The sequence below is a fragment of the Gigantopelta aegis genome, chromosome 10 (genome assembly GCF_016097555.1).
Source record: "Gigantopelta aegis isolate Gae_Host chromosome 10, Gae_host_genome, whole genome shotgun sequence".
NCBI classification, from domain to species: domain Eukaryota; kingdom Metazoa; phylum Mollusca; class Gastropoda; order Neomphalida; family Peltospiridae; genus Gigantopelta; species Gigantopelta aegis.
In genome coordinates this window covers 24925478-24938585 of record NC_054708.1, presented here as the reverse complement: position 1 = coordinate 24938585, position 13108 = coordinate 24925478, and the positions used below count along the sequence as shown (strand labels likewise).

Genomic DNA, 13108 nt, shown 5'->3' with positions numbered 1-13108 from the left:
ACCGTATGTCTGACGCCATATAACCGTAAATAAAATGTGTTGAGTGCGTCGTTAAATAAAACATTTCTTTCTTTATATCGATACATGATGGGGTTTTTCCTATTTAATTTACGTCAATATTAGAGTGGCTATCGGAATAAATCTCATACGGAAAACACATGGCTAATTTGAATATTTATGTAAACAGTAGCTGTTACCTGTAGTAGTGATCACGCTAATTTGTTGTTATGTGTTACCGTGTTAATTTCATGTTAATTTCATGTCCACAGAAATGCTTTGTCCGTGCTTTGTGAACATGGCCACGCTAGTGCGCACAGCTCTCTAACACTACGTTGTACTATGTAAGTTACGCTTGTCAGGGCTTGTGAACTGTGTGTTGCCTTCGGACGTAATAACATTGCATTTGGCAGGTAACACAAACTTAATGTGTGCGTATGGGTGTGCGTATGGGTGTGGGTGCCTGCGTGCGGGCATCCATGTGTGGATATGGTGTTTATATATAAATATTTTAATGAAACGTTTAGGGTGATAGGTATGTAGTTTATTGTTATTTTTATTATCGGAACGCTACGATCTTTTGGTGGTGTCGTTTATTTTCTTGCATACTCGGTTTTGTTTATTTATTTATCTTATTAATATTATTACTAGTATTACTACTAGTATTACTATTACTATGAGTATTATTATTACTTTATTTACGTTATAAAACATGCTTATATTAAAATGTGGCGCTAGCCTATTACAAAAAAATGGGGGCTGTCTTGAACTCAAGAAATTAACAGGAAGGATACTTTGGGGAGAGGGGTTGGAAATTTGTTTTTGTTGATGTATAAATTAGATTGGAAAATGGATCTTTACACATATTATAGAAACATGACTGAAGTACTTGAATATCACGTTGTATATATTGTATGCAAATATCACATAAAGAAGTATTATAGTGGAGGATAAAATTTAAATTGGAAGTGTAAATTGCCGGGGTTTGTCTTCTGACACTGTCAAGCGGAGAGACATTTTTGCCCGTTGTAGGAATAATTACGATATTACATTCATTATTGACAGCCATTGCAAAAAGAGTTAGAACCTTATTGGAGAAATGAGTGGGGCTACCAAGCTTGTTTTAGTTCTCATACCAGTAACAGCAGGGGAATTAGCATACTGTTTAGAAACACCTTTGAGTATGAAATTCACAAAGAAATAACAGATCCAAATGGAAATGTTTTAATATTAGACATGACAATGCAAGGATATAGAATTACTCTGGTAGCAATCTACGGACCAAATAAAGATAATCCACAGTTTTATAAAACCATTCAACACAAAATAGAACTTATTGGTAATGTATCTGTAATTATTGGAGGAGATTTTAATGTACCTATAAATTATGATATTGATAAATTAAATTATTTAAACAGAAACAATCCTAAATCACATGAACAAATTGAACTAATGACTTCAGACTTAGATTTAATTGATGTTTGGAGAGAATTGCATCCTGATATCAGACGATTTACTTGGAGGGGTCCAAGTAATAAGCAAGGTCGACTGGATTATTTTCTTACTTCTTCTGATCTTCAACCAAACTGAAATAGATGTAAGCTATAAATCGGATCATTCGCCTGTAAAAATTACTTTTCAATTTATTCAACACGAACGTGGTAGGGGAACATGGACATTTAACAATAGTTTATTACGGGACATGGAATATATTGAACTTATTAAAACATGTATAAAAGATACTATAAAGCAGTACCAAATAGAAGGAGATGATCTTGATGAACCCAAATTTTCTATTAATGATCAGCTTCTTTGGGAAACCATTAAGGTAATGATACGGGGTAAAACTATATCTTACTCATCATTTAAAAAAAAGAGAAAAAAAATGGAAAGGAATTAGATTTGGAAAGAAAATTAAAGCAGCTTTACGAAACTAATAACACACACGGGCAAACTTGTAACGACATCAATGAAATGGAAAGGGAATTAAAAGAATTAAGAGAGGAAAAAGTAAAAGGTATGATTATTCGGGCTAAAGCAAAATGGAAAGTAGAAGGGAAAAAAAAAGTACCAAATATTTCTGTAATTTAGAAAAACGACACTACATCGAAAAAATAATCCCAAAAATAATACTTGAGGACAACAGGGAATTAACAAACCAGGTTGAAATTATTAACGCTCAAAAAGAATATTTTTATGAAACTAGGAAGGTAAATATATCAGAAAACAGCGAGAACACTTTTTTAAACACTGATAATCCTTTTATTAATCTTTTAGACAAAGACAAAAGTGATAAATTAGGGTTTCGCTAGTTAGATACATTTGGAAACAACTCGTAAAATATAGGCGTCGGAAAATGGGGGAGGGGGGGGGCAATAAATGTGAGATCATAAATAAATATGAATATATACTCTTCAAAAGAAGAAACGCAAAACCACATTGTCGTAACATTTGGAGAATTAATTTAATTATTGAATGGTGAGTCCGATAATTACCAAATGTTGCATTCAAATTCACAATTCTGATACCCCCCCCCCCCCGTCCCGTCCCAAGGAGTGCACCACCAAGGTAGGTCATCATCCGTCAATACCGGGTGTGGCCTCTGTGGGATGTTGACAACTGCCTGGCACCCCCTGCTGCTTGAAGCAACCAAAGTAGCCCATAACGTCCCGGGGATGGTCTGTGTCGGTCTTTAACCTTATGCCCTAGCTCGGGCAATGTCTTGGGTGTGGTTGTTAAATCGGACATTTCCTTCCTTCCTTCCAATAGCCGCTCAATTAATACAAAAATCAATGTGATATCTAGTGGTTTTATTATACAAAACAAAGTTTAACTGTAGGAAAGCCGTATGTGAGACGTGCTGTGGAGGCCTGGCGTTGTCATGTTGGAACACTGATTTGGCGTTGGCCATAACTGGAACGATGTGTGGCCGGAGGATCTGGTCAATGTGGCCCTGTGCATTCAGGTTGCCCTGCACGTGGACCAGGTCAGTTCTGCCAGTGTGTGAGATGGCTAAAAACACCATGACACTACGGTTGCAATCTGTCCACTTCCTGCACGCATGCGTTTGCCGCATAATGCGTTCTGCCACGACGCCTATACACGCGACATCTTCCATCATGACGTCGGAGACCAGAAATCGGGACTCGTCACTGAACCACAAAACTCTCCATCGCAGTTGAGGCCACTTGTCGATGAATCTGGCACCACTGCAGTCGGAGTCGACACGGTGTTGTGGTGTTAAGATGACACCTCGTTCAAATGGACGAGCATTGGCACGATGATCTACCTCACGAAGGCGGTTCCGTACTGGTCTGGTCAGATATCCTGCACAACACTGGTATTGCTGCGGCTGTGGAGGTGGCAGTAGTCAATCGTTCCGGAAGGTGGCGTACCCGGATGTAGCGGTCCTGGGGGGGGGGTGGTAGTCGACCCCTAGTGGTCACGTGTTTGAAGGGATCACAGGCCCCCGGGGACCATGTTTGACATGTAGTTGGCCGATAAACGAACTGTGATACAGAGCCAGCAAGCAACATTTTGGAACTTTATTGGTCATTAAACATAATTTAAATTGTTTGTAATCAAATCTGGTCGTATTAAATCAGTTTCTAATGATGTAACATTATGAAAAATAAATAATAAATAACCAAAATATTTATTCAAATCCATATTCTGATGCCCCCCCCCCCCGTCCCGTCCCAACCAGTGCACCACGACTGGTATATCAAAATCCGTGGTATGTGCTGTCCTGTCTGTGGGATGGTGCATATAAAATATCCCTTGCTGCTAACAGGAAAAAGTAGCCCATAAAGTAGCGACATATCTGTGTAGTCTTTAACCTTATGCCCTACCGTAAATAAAATGTGTTGAGTGCGTCGTTAAATAAAACATTTCCTTCCTTCCTTCCAATAGCCGATAATTAATACAAAAATCAATGTGCTCTAGTGGTTTTATTATACAAAACAAAGTTTAACTTTTTTCTTCGTATTTGACGTAAATAAAAATGGTATGACTTGCTACATATTTTGGCACCACGATTCAGCTATGGTGATAAAATTTAAAGTTATAACTGATAATAAAACAATTATAGACCTGTGTTTAAGACTTTTAGCAAACAAATACTCCCACAATTAATTCTGAATAATACATTTAAACGTCGTTCGAAATTGTAAAAATAACTGATACGGTTGCAATTAAAAACTTTAATGCAAGAAATGCGTAATTATGCTTAATGCGTTCTGCTATGTTAAAGATATATGAACTTGTATGAACTTGATTAATGGTAAGTGACCCCCAACAGTAAGTCATTAATAAAAGACAAAACTTTAATAATTATTTTCTCTACTTGTCGTTACGACAGTACCAATATCCATTGTCGGTTCGACACGATTGTTATAATACATCAAATTTAAACTTTTTGTTCAAATGGAAAGGGCATTGATTACAGATGATCTTGTCCGAACAGTTTTTACATACTGTTTTTGAGTAGATTTTTTATAACAACACGATGTGTACTGAATATCGCCCAACGAGCGGGGGAGACCAGCACTTTGTTTGTGTTTCATTTATGTATATAATAGGGGGGGGGGGGGGGGGGGGGGGGGGGGGGGGGGGGGGGGGGGTGGGGGGGGGGGGGGGGGGGGGGGGGGGGGGGGGGTTAGGGTGGTAGAAAGGGGTCACAGGCCCCCGGTTCCTTTTGACATGTAGTTGATAAACGATATACCAGTACAATAGGCAATTATGATATATTTGATCAACGTTATATACGTCCTATTGGCGGGCCCAGAGGGCATCAGTTTTAAGGGGCGAGACGTAGCCCAGTGTTAAAGCGCTGGCTCGATGCGCGGTCGGTTTGGGATCGATCCCCATCGGTGGGCCCATTGGGCTATTCCTCGCTCCAGCCAGTGCACCACGACTGGTACATCAAAGGCCGTGGTATGTGATATCCTGTCTATGGGATGGTGCATATAAAAGATCCCTTGCTGCTAATCGAAACGAGTAGCCCATGAAGTGGCGACAGCGGGTTTCCTCCCTCAATATCTGTGTGGTCCTTAACCATAAGTCCGACGCCATATAACCGTAAATAAAATGTCTTGAGTGCGTCGTTAAATAAAACATTTCCTTCCTTCCGTTTTAAGTGTCCTTTTTAATAAATGTTTAAAGTTTATCACCCACAATGTACAACACTCAGTTGTTATGAAAACACGTCTCTGTGCATCTTTATTTCAAACATTTCCCGCATAAAGATCTTGCACCCTTTGGGAGCTCGGATAATTTGCCTTCGACAAATTTTGTGTGGCCCCCTCCCCCTTTTACAAAATCCTGGATCTGCCCCTGCGTCCAAAATATGGGTATAAATTCAGTTAAGCCTATTCGCAAGTTGGCTTATATATAGAACGCATCAGTGAATGTAGCTGGTTGTCAGAGACTATTGTATTTACGCCTGGGTTGTAGCAGGTCAAACATTCTAGCGATTTCGTCCCTACAATAGTCCCAGACTTTGGCTTGTCTACATTCATGCATTCCGACTTTCACGTGAAAGTCTTGGAGTTCGCAAATAGTCCAGACAACGTCATTGTCTCGCTTCATGCATTAGACCCCGGTGTGTAGAATGAAGCGAATAACGATAATGACAAAGTACCCCCCCCCCCCCCCCCCCCCCCCCCTTTTTTGATGAAAATGGGTTATGTTTAGGGTTAGGGTGAAGAAAATCATACAGTAATGATAAGGAAGATGGAAGTGTTTTATTTAATGACGCACTCAACACATTTTATTTACGGTTATATGTCGTCGGACATATTGTTAAGGACCACACAGATATTGAGAGGAAACCCCCTGTCGCCACTTCATGGGCTACTCTTTTCGATTAGCAGCAAGGGATATTTTATATGCACCATCCCATAGAGAGGATAGCACATACCACGGCCTTTGATATACCAGTCGTGGTGCACTGGCTGGAACGAGAAATGATAAGAGTAATTAATTTTGTCAAAATGTTAACTTTAAATGGCGTCATACCCGTTTTATTCTCCGGCAGGAACAGCTGCCATGATAACTGCTTAACAAATCTGAAAATTAAAATCAAATAAATCTTCTAACATTAGCTGCGTCGCAGTGGCGTAGCGTGGGCGGGGCCACCGGGGCGGTTGCCCCGGGCACAAAATTCTGGACTGATGGAAGGGACTCGGAGAGTGCTAACGGTCCACTGGTTAGGGGGCGCAATACTTGCCTTGCCCCGGGCACTGACAACCCAAGCTACGCCACTGGCTGCGTGCACGTAGCGTGAGAATGGATTCGTAAACATAATCCCAAACCACACGTGTGAAGTGCGCGTGGTTTCTAGTCACACTAATAATATGAACTCAAACGTTTTGTTTATTGTTTCTAGTCACACTAATAATATGAACTCAACGTTTTGTTTATTGTTTTCTTGTCAGCAGAAAACATTAAAAAAGCGTCTAGACGGTCTAGACCATGTTGTTGGTAACATTGGTTGGCAACTTGGTACGAGTATATACTGTATAGTACTACTATACAGCCTATGCTCGTGGTTGTCTTTAGGGCCTCCACGAGTTCAAAATATTGGACTCGAGGGTCAAACTCGACCCGGACCCGAGTACCCGACACTTACACTAGATAATAATGAGACTAATAAGGAATAAAGTAAAATAACATTATGCCACTACAAGTATAATTTAATCCAATACAGCAAATTTCCAGTGAAGATTGCAGGCCCGTAGGAACGGGGGGGGGGGGGGGGGGGGGGGGGGGGGGGGGGGGGGGGGGGGGGGGTGCTGTACGGTTTTTGTTGTTGCCCTCTATACAGTTCAATTCAAATAATGATTTATTTCATATAGGAATCATATAAAACGGAACATAATAAGAACATAAAATGGTTACATCAGATATATAGTAATAGTAATGATAATGATAATCAGGATTGTATAGGGGGAGGGGAGCAACCCACACTATGTATATATATATATGTTTGTATCATTTTTGTAAACTTTAATAGTTTAAATTATTATTTTTTGATTGGTACGTTATGGCCTCGTGCCCCCCCCCCCCCCCCCCCCCCCCCGCTACGTCACTGATCGGGTGCGTATATAATGATATCGGAGATATGTTTTTAAGTGTGTGGGGAGTGGGGTTGGGGTGGGGTGGGGCAATGATCCTGGTCGCCCGAGACGTATAACGGGGTCCTGGGTATGCTCATCCAGGAAAATTAAAACAAGTTGGATTGTTTTAAACGTGTTTTGTTGACATCTGAATCTCAAATTTTGCCATTTTAAAACGATAATGTTTAACTATTTTAAGGATTATATTGGACAGTATTATATATCAAGAATTTTGTATTTAATTTTTTTTTTAGATGACCTTAAAACTATCAAATTTAATCGGTTAAGTTTGTGTTGAGGGAGGGGGGGGGGGGGGGGGCAATGATTAGGGTCCGAGATGTCCGAGATGTTGGCATCTAAATCGTAAAATTAGCCATTTTTAAATAATAATTATTTTGCATAGTATATAACCCATGAATGTGTTGTTGTTTTTTAGATTAGATTATTAAGATGGCCTTAAACGCACCAGATTTTACCCGTTAAGTCACTGAGTTATGCCTCGGTCACATATGCTGCTGTCGCCACACGGTTCTGCGGTCTGCGGTTTGTAGATGGGATTTTTACAAATCGTACGGCTTTGCGGGCTGCGGAAGCAGTATTCACAAATGTTACGGGGTCCGCACGGCAATCGTAAAAGTCATGAAATCAAAATGCGTGAGGAGACCGCAAGGCGCTAGTTAACAAACCGCGAGGCGCCCTCACGGCGATCGCAAGGCAATCACAAGGCGCTCGCACGGTTGTTTAGAACATCGTACGGCCATCTCACGGAGGCGCAAGACCACCGTGAAGTGACAGTAAGGAGGTCACACGGGTGTTATGGCTGCCGTACGATTATCTAGGCACGCCAGACAGGGTAACCTTGCGATACTATATGCGGCGGGGTTGCGGCCTACGGCCTTGCGATTTCCGAAAAAAAGTTTAATGTCAAATTTAAAAAATCGTAAGCCCCTGCGACAAGCAAAATAACTTGAGATCGTCTCACGGCTACCGTATGCTACCGTGCGGCCACTGCACGGTTATTACAATTTTGGGGACTTAAGGCCGCCGCCAACACGCCGCAGGCCATTTGTGACCAAGGTATTTGGACGTTGGGGTGGAGTGCGCGCGCGCGCGCGCGTGTGTGTGTGTGTGTTAATGATCAGGGTCGTTATTAAGCAAAACACGTTTATGGGGTTCCGTTGAATTTTTAATTGGATGGCTTTTAAATAGTAAAATTAGCCATTGTAAAATAATAATGTATTTGCATAGTATTGTAAACCAAGACTTTAGTTAACTATTTTTAAAATTTAGATAGTCTCTAAGACGCGATTTCTTGGTATCTAAATATCAAACTTGCCCACTTTCAGACAGTAATTTTAGTTGCTCTTTTGGAGTTTCATGAAACAAGAATTATTATTTAGATGATATGAAACACGATCCTCTTATAGTCAGTTCAATCCACCTACACTTATTTATTTATTTATTTATTATTATTATTATTTTTTATATATGGTTAAGGACCACACATATATTGATAGAGGAAACCCGCCGTCACCACTTCGTGGGCTACTCTTTTCGATTAGTAGCAAGGAATATTTTATATGCACCATCCCACAGACAGGATAGTACATATCACGGCCTTTGTTACACCAGTTGTGGAGCACTGGCTGGAACGAGAAATAGCACAATGGGCCCGCCGACGGGGATCGATCCTTGTTGGCCAACAGTGACTGTGTCATCAATTATATATATGCAAATGATAATTTTAAGCAGAGGCAATGTACTTGAACACTGTATTGCACTCAGGGGTTTTAACACTGGCGTAGCCATAATTTTATGGGGGGGGGGGGGGGGGGGGGTGGGGGGTGTGTGTGTGTGTGGGGGGGGGGGGTAACCCACACTATGTATGTATGGTTTTGTAACCGGGTGTTTTAAACTACATTCAGTACACACATACTATTTTAAAATACTGTTCACATAGTTTTATTCTGTCAGGCTTTCTTTGTTTTCTTGCTTTCTCTGGTTTTCTGGGCTTGGGTTGTGCTCACTGATAACTCAGATCTGGCAAGCCCAATTTCATTGTTTCTGCGTTCTCTTGGTCAGAAGCTTTGTGACTTGCAAAGAGAAAAGATCACTTTTATGAGAAGACAAGATTTTATTCACAGCAACTGCACAACTAACTTCCACGAAGAATATTAAAGGTCAATACATACTGTACATGGTTTAAACCGTAACTACCTGTTTTAATTACTTATTTTAATCAACAAATAAGATTAGGAGATTTATTGATTACTAATATAGTAATAGTATTGTAATTATGTTAAACATAACATTGTGACTCATCTTTATTAGATTTTTATTAATTGGTTACGTTATTTTTTTTATAGAATAACTAGTAGAATAGGTTAAAGTATGTATTTTCTGTCATAAATATATAATATCTAATTTACCATGTTTGTTAACTTAATATCTGTACACGTATGGATTTATATGTACTTAATGGACTCTTAATTTTATTATTAGATGCCACCATTATATAAGAGTGCAACCAGCATTATGCTTGTGTGAAGACCCGATCCACAGTCGGTAAGTAAACGTTTTGTAGACAGGCTATGGTATATTTAGTTTTGTAGTTATATAAAGTATGTTTTTAATGGTTTTATAGTGTTTATCAAAACCAGAACCTTCAATGTATAAAATATTATGCTATGTGTGTAATCAGTGATTTGTAATCGGTGGTTTGTAAATTACTTTATGATTTCTTAAATTCAATGATATATTGAATTTAATTTGTAAATATGCCTTTTGAAATATAATATAAGCTATGCTGTATTTATGCTCAAAAGTTCAGTGTGTTTACATTGGCTTGCGTGTTGTTTTGTTCTGAATGTGAAGCGTGTAATTGATTTTAAGATGACCATATAACTCAGATGTGTATATATATGTGATTTTAAGTATTCCCTTTTTGTTATTTCAGGGTCTTTGTTTATCTGATTTGTTTATAGTTATGCTTGTAGCCAGGGATCTTAATATCCCACCCGATGAATGATCCGAATAAACCCTAAACCTCTGCCGAGTTGTTCGTGTTTCCCTCATACAATACTTCAGTAACATTGGAGCCGACGTAGGGACTGGGTGTGTACTTAGCACAGGAATACTATTATAACCCAGTTAGGACCAGCAACAGTTCAACTGTCCGTGGCCCACAGCTCCGGAACGCAGCTTCACTTGAGTGGGGGAGTACGTGTAGTTATGTAACCATGTGGATTTTATTGCTGTAATGATTTTAGTATGCACAAAACACATGCACCTAAACCTTTGGCTAGGAGCTGTAGGGATATGCATTTATCTGTCTAAACATCTGACCTCTGACCAGGGACAGTGACGATCAACCAATAGATTGGCCAGCTGTGTTTGACCCATTTGGTGGCTATTCATTGTCACTCACCTGACATTCTTTCACATGTCACGATCTGCACAGGCTACGCACTCTTGATCTGCCTTCAAACTATTCTGGGATAATTGGTGAGTTATCTTTCTACTTTTCTAATTCACTTTACTATTTTACTAACATATATAAAGCACAGTTTATAAATTACAAATAAGGTTTAAATAAATAACTACTTCAATTAATATTTACTTTGATAAAGGAGGGCAGGGGGTCAATCCCCAATCCCAGGAAAGTTTTACCTTTTCGCTTATTAATAACATTAAAAAGGCTCCTGTGTCATATCCCACTACACAGGTGCCCCCCCCCCCCCCCCCCACACACACACACACAATACAAAATCCTCCCTACGCCACTGTTATCCAGGTCAAAAACAAAGCCAGTATTTCGAAAATGGGACACTTTTGACGGGCTCCTATCGATTTCGGTTTTCATTGGCTTATCACAAGTACAGAATTCCCCAACAAGAGATCACGTGAGATTTCGCAATTTTTGAACAAATTTAACTGTCTTGATTGAGGGGTCGTCTCATATCTCCAAAACATATTTATATCCACAGAGGTATGGTACAACGCCTTTCCAGGGGTAGGTGGGTGGGGGATTTGCCTTGAAATTTTGACAGTGGCCAGCTGTTGGCATACTCGTTACATGTAAGGGGGTGTTACTAATTACGTAACACTCTAGGGGTAGAGGAAGAGGGTACTGTGTTCGATTTACGTAACATTTTTCAAGACTATATGTTATTTTTATTCATTACTTAGACCTAAAAAGGTGTTTTTTGGAAATGCGCGGTCAGTCTAGGATCGATCCCCATCGGCGGATATATAAAAGACCATGGCATGTGATATCCTGTCTGTGGGATGGTACATAATAACGATCCCTTGCTAAAAACAAATGTAGCATGTTTCCAAGGCGCGTGTGCAGGGATTTCAGCGGGGTTGGGGTTATAGACTGTGTTGAGCGAAGTTTATATGGGGCCATGTTCCCCCAGAAAATACATTTCAATTTTTTTTAAGCTTGGGCAAGTAAGGGTTTTGACCTCCAATACCCTCCTCCTGCACATGCACCCGATTCCTCTCTAAGATTATATGTCAAAATTACCAAATTTTAGTCATCCAACAGCAGATGGAAGGAAGGATAGGATATGTTTTATTTAACGACACACTCAACACATTTTATTTACGGTTGTATTGCGTCGGATGATTATTAAATCAATATGCTCTAACTTTGATGTCGTTACCCCCCCCCCCCCAAACTTTACTCTTTCCAAACGAAAGAATATTTATTTGAATTTGTCGATTTTAACACGTAAAATTAAGAAGTGAAAACGTTCATTGTCTACTTTAGTATATGTTATTTAAAAAATATATACATGATTAATGTGTTACTAGTATACACACTAAACTTTGAAAGTTCTACTAACACTTATAAAATATTAATTCTGAAATAGGAAGGTACGATTGTCGATAATACGTTGTCAAGATCAGACCGGTTTTAACGAAAGACTCTAGTACCGTATCCTCAACCGAACGTTCTTCGTACAGCGCAATATTTCTCTTTTAATTTTTTGAGACGAACCCTACAATTTGAAATCGGCAAACGCACGTGTTAACTGAAACTGACAACATGCTGTCGTTTATGCTTTGCCGAGCTATGGCGGCACGGGCGACGAATCATGCGTATACTTTTGACGATCTCCGTTCATAGCGAACACACACGAGTTTTTTAAAAGTGCATTTGAGCTTATATTTCATATTTGTACATGTTATAATATGGTAACCAGAGACTGTAACTTTAACGTACGTTAATTCGGTATTGTGTATAATGCCTATATTCAAGGGGTCCAACCTAAACCGTATGACACATTCTTGAACTTCGTATACCACTACCAATATGGCGGATAAAGCTCGCTTCGCTACACGACGGTGAGTACATTTTGTCTTACAGCTACATGATGGATGCCTTTCTGATTAAAATAATATTGCTATACGGCTCTAGAATGATTTCTCTATCCATATGTTTACGCAATTCTCGATTTTGTTCAACCACAAAAAAGCTATTGAAGAAAAACCTCGTTGTTTTGACGGCCAAAACGAACATGATCAAAGTTTTTTTAATTATTTTAAGGAAACGAGTTATATTTTTATACTTAAAAAGTGTCATATTGAAAGTTTGTATACCCTGACCCTGAAAGATAAATTAAGGAAATACGTTTTGGAAAGTCATTTTATAATTTTCCATCCAATAATTTTCTTATAGTTTAGGCATAGCTTAGTCTGCTCTTCCGGGTTTAGGACACCTAATCGTATACTCCTAATTTTGTTTTCCAGAACAGTTTGTGAAGACTGAGGCCAACAATACTGTGGAAGGTCTGCTGACCGCAGACATGTGGTTGTCCATCACGGCAGACTAGGCAGGCACCAGTGCACTGACACTGGACGAGTGTTTTCAACTAGGAGTCATCTGCAAGGACACCGCGTTTCCAGATTCATTGGAATGAATTATCTAGTTTTTATATATTGTTTAATAAATCGACATTATAATGCAGTTAATATTAGTTTGTTAT

The 13108-nt window shown here is 39.5% G+C and overlaps 1 long non-coding RNA gene across 1 annotated transcript; it reads left to right on the top strand.

The window, feature by feature from the left end:
- Positions 1-155: 155 nt before the first annotated feature.
- LOC121382657 lies at positions 156-10165 on the top strand. The gene is made up of 3 exons (XR_005959197.1): positions 156-410; positions 9618-9680; positions 10072-10165. It is a non-coding gene; the product is annotated as an uncharacterized LOC121382657 (long non-coding RNA).
- The last annotated feature ends 2943 nt before the right edge of the window (positions 10166-13108 follow it).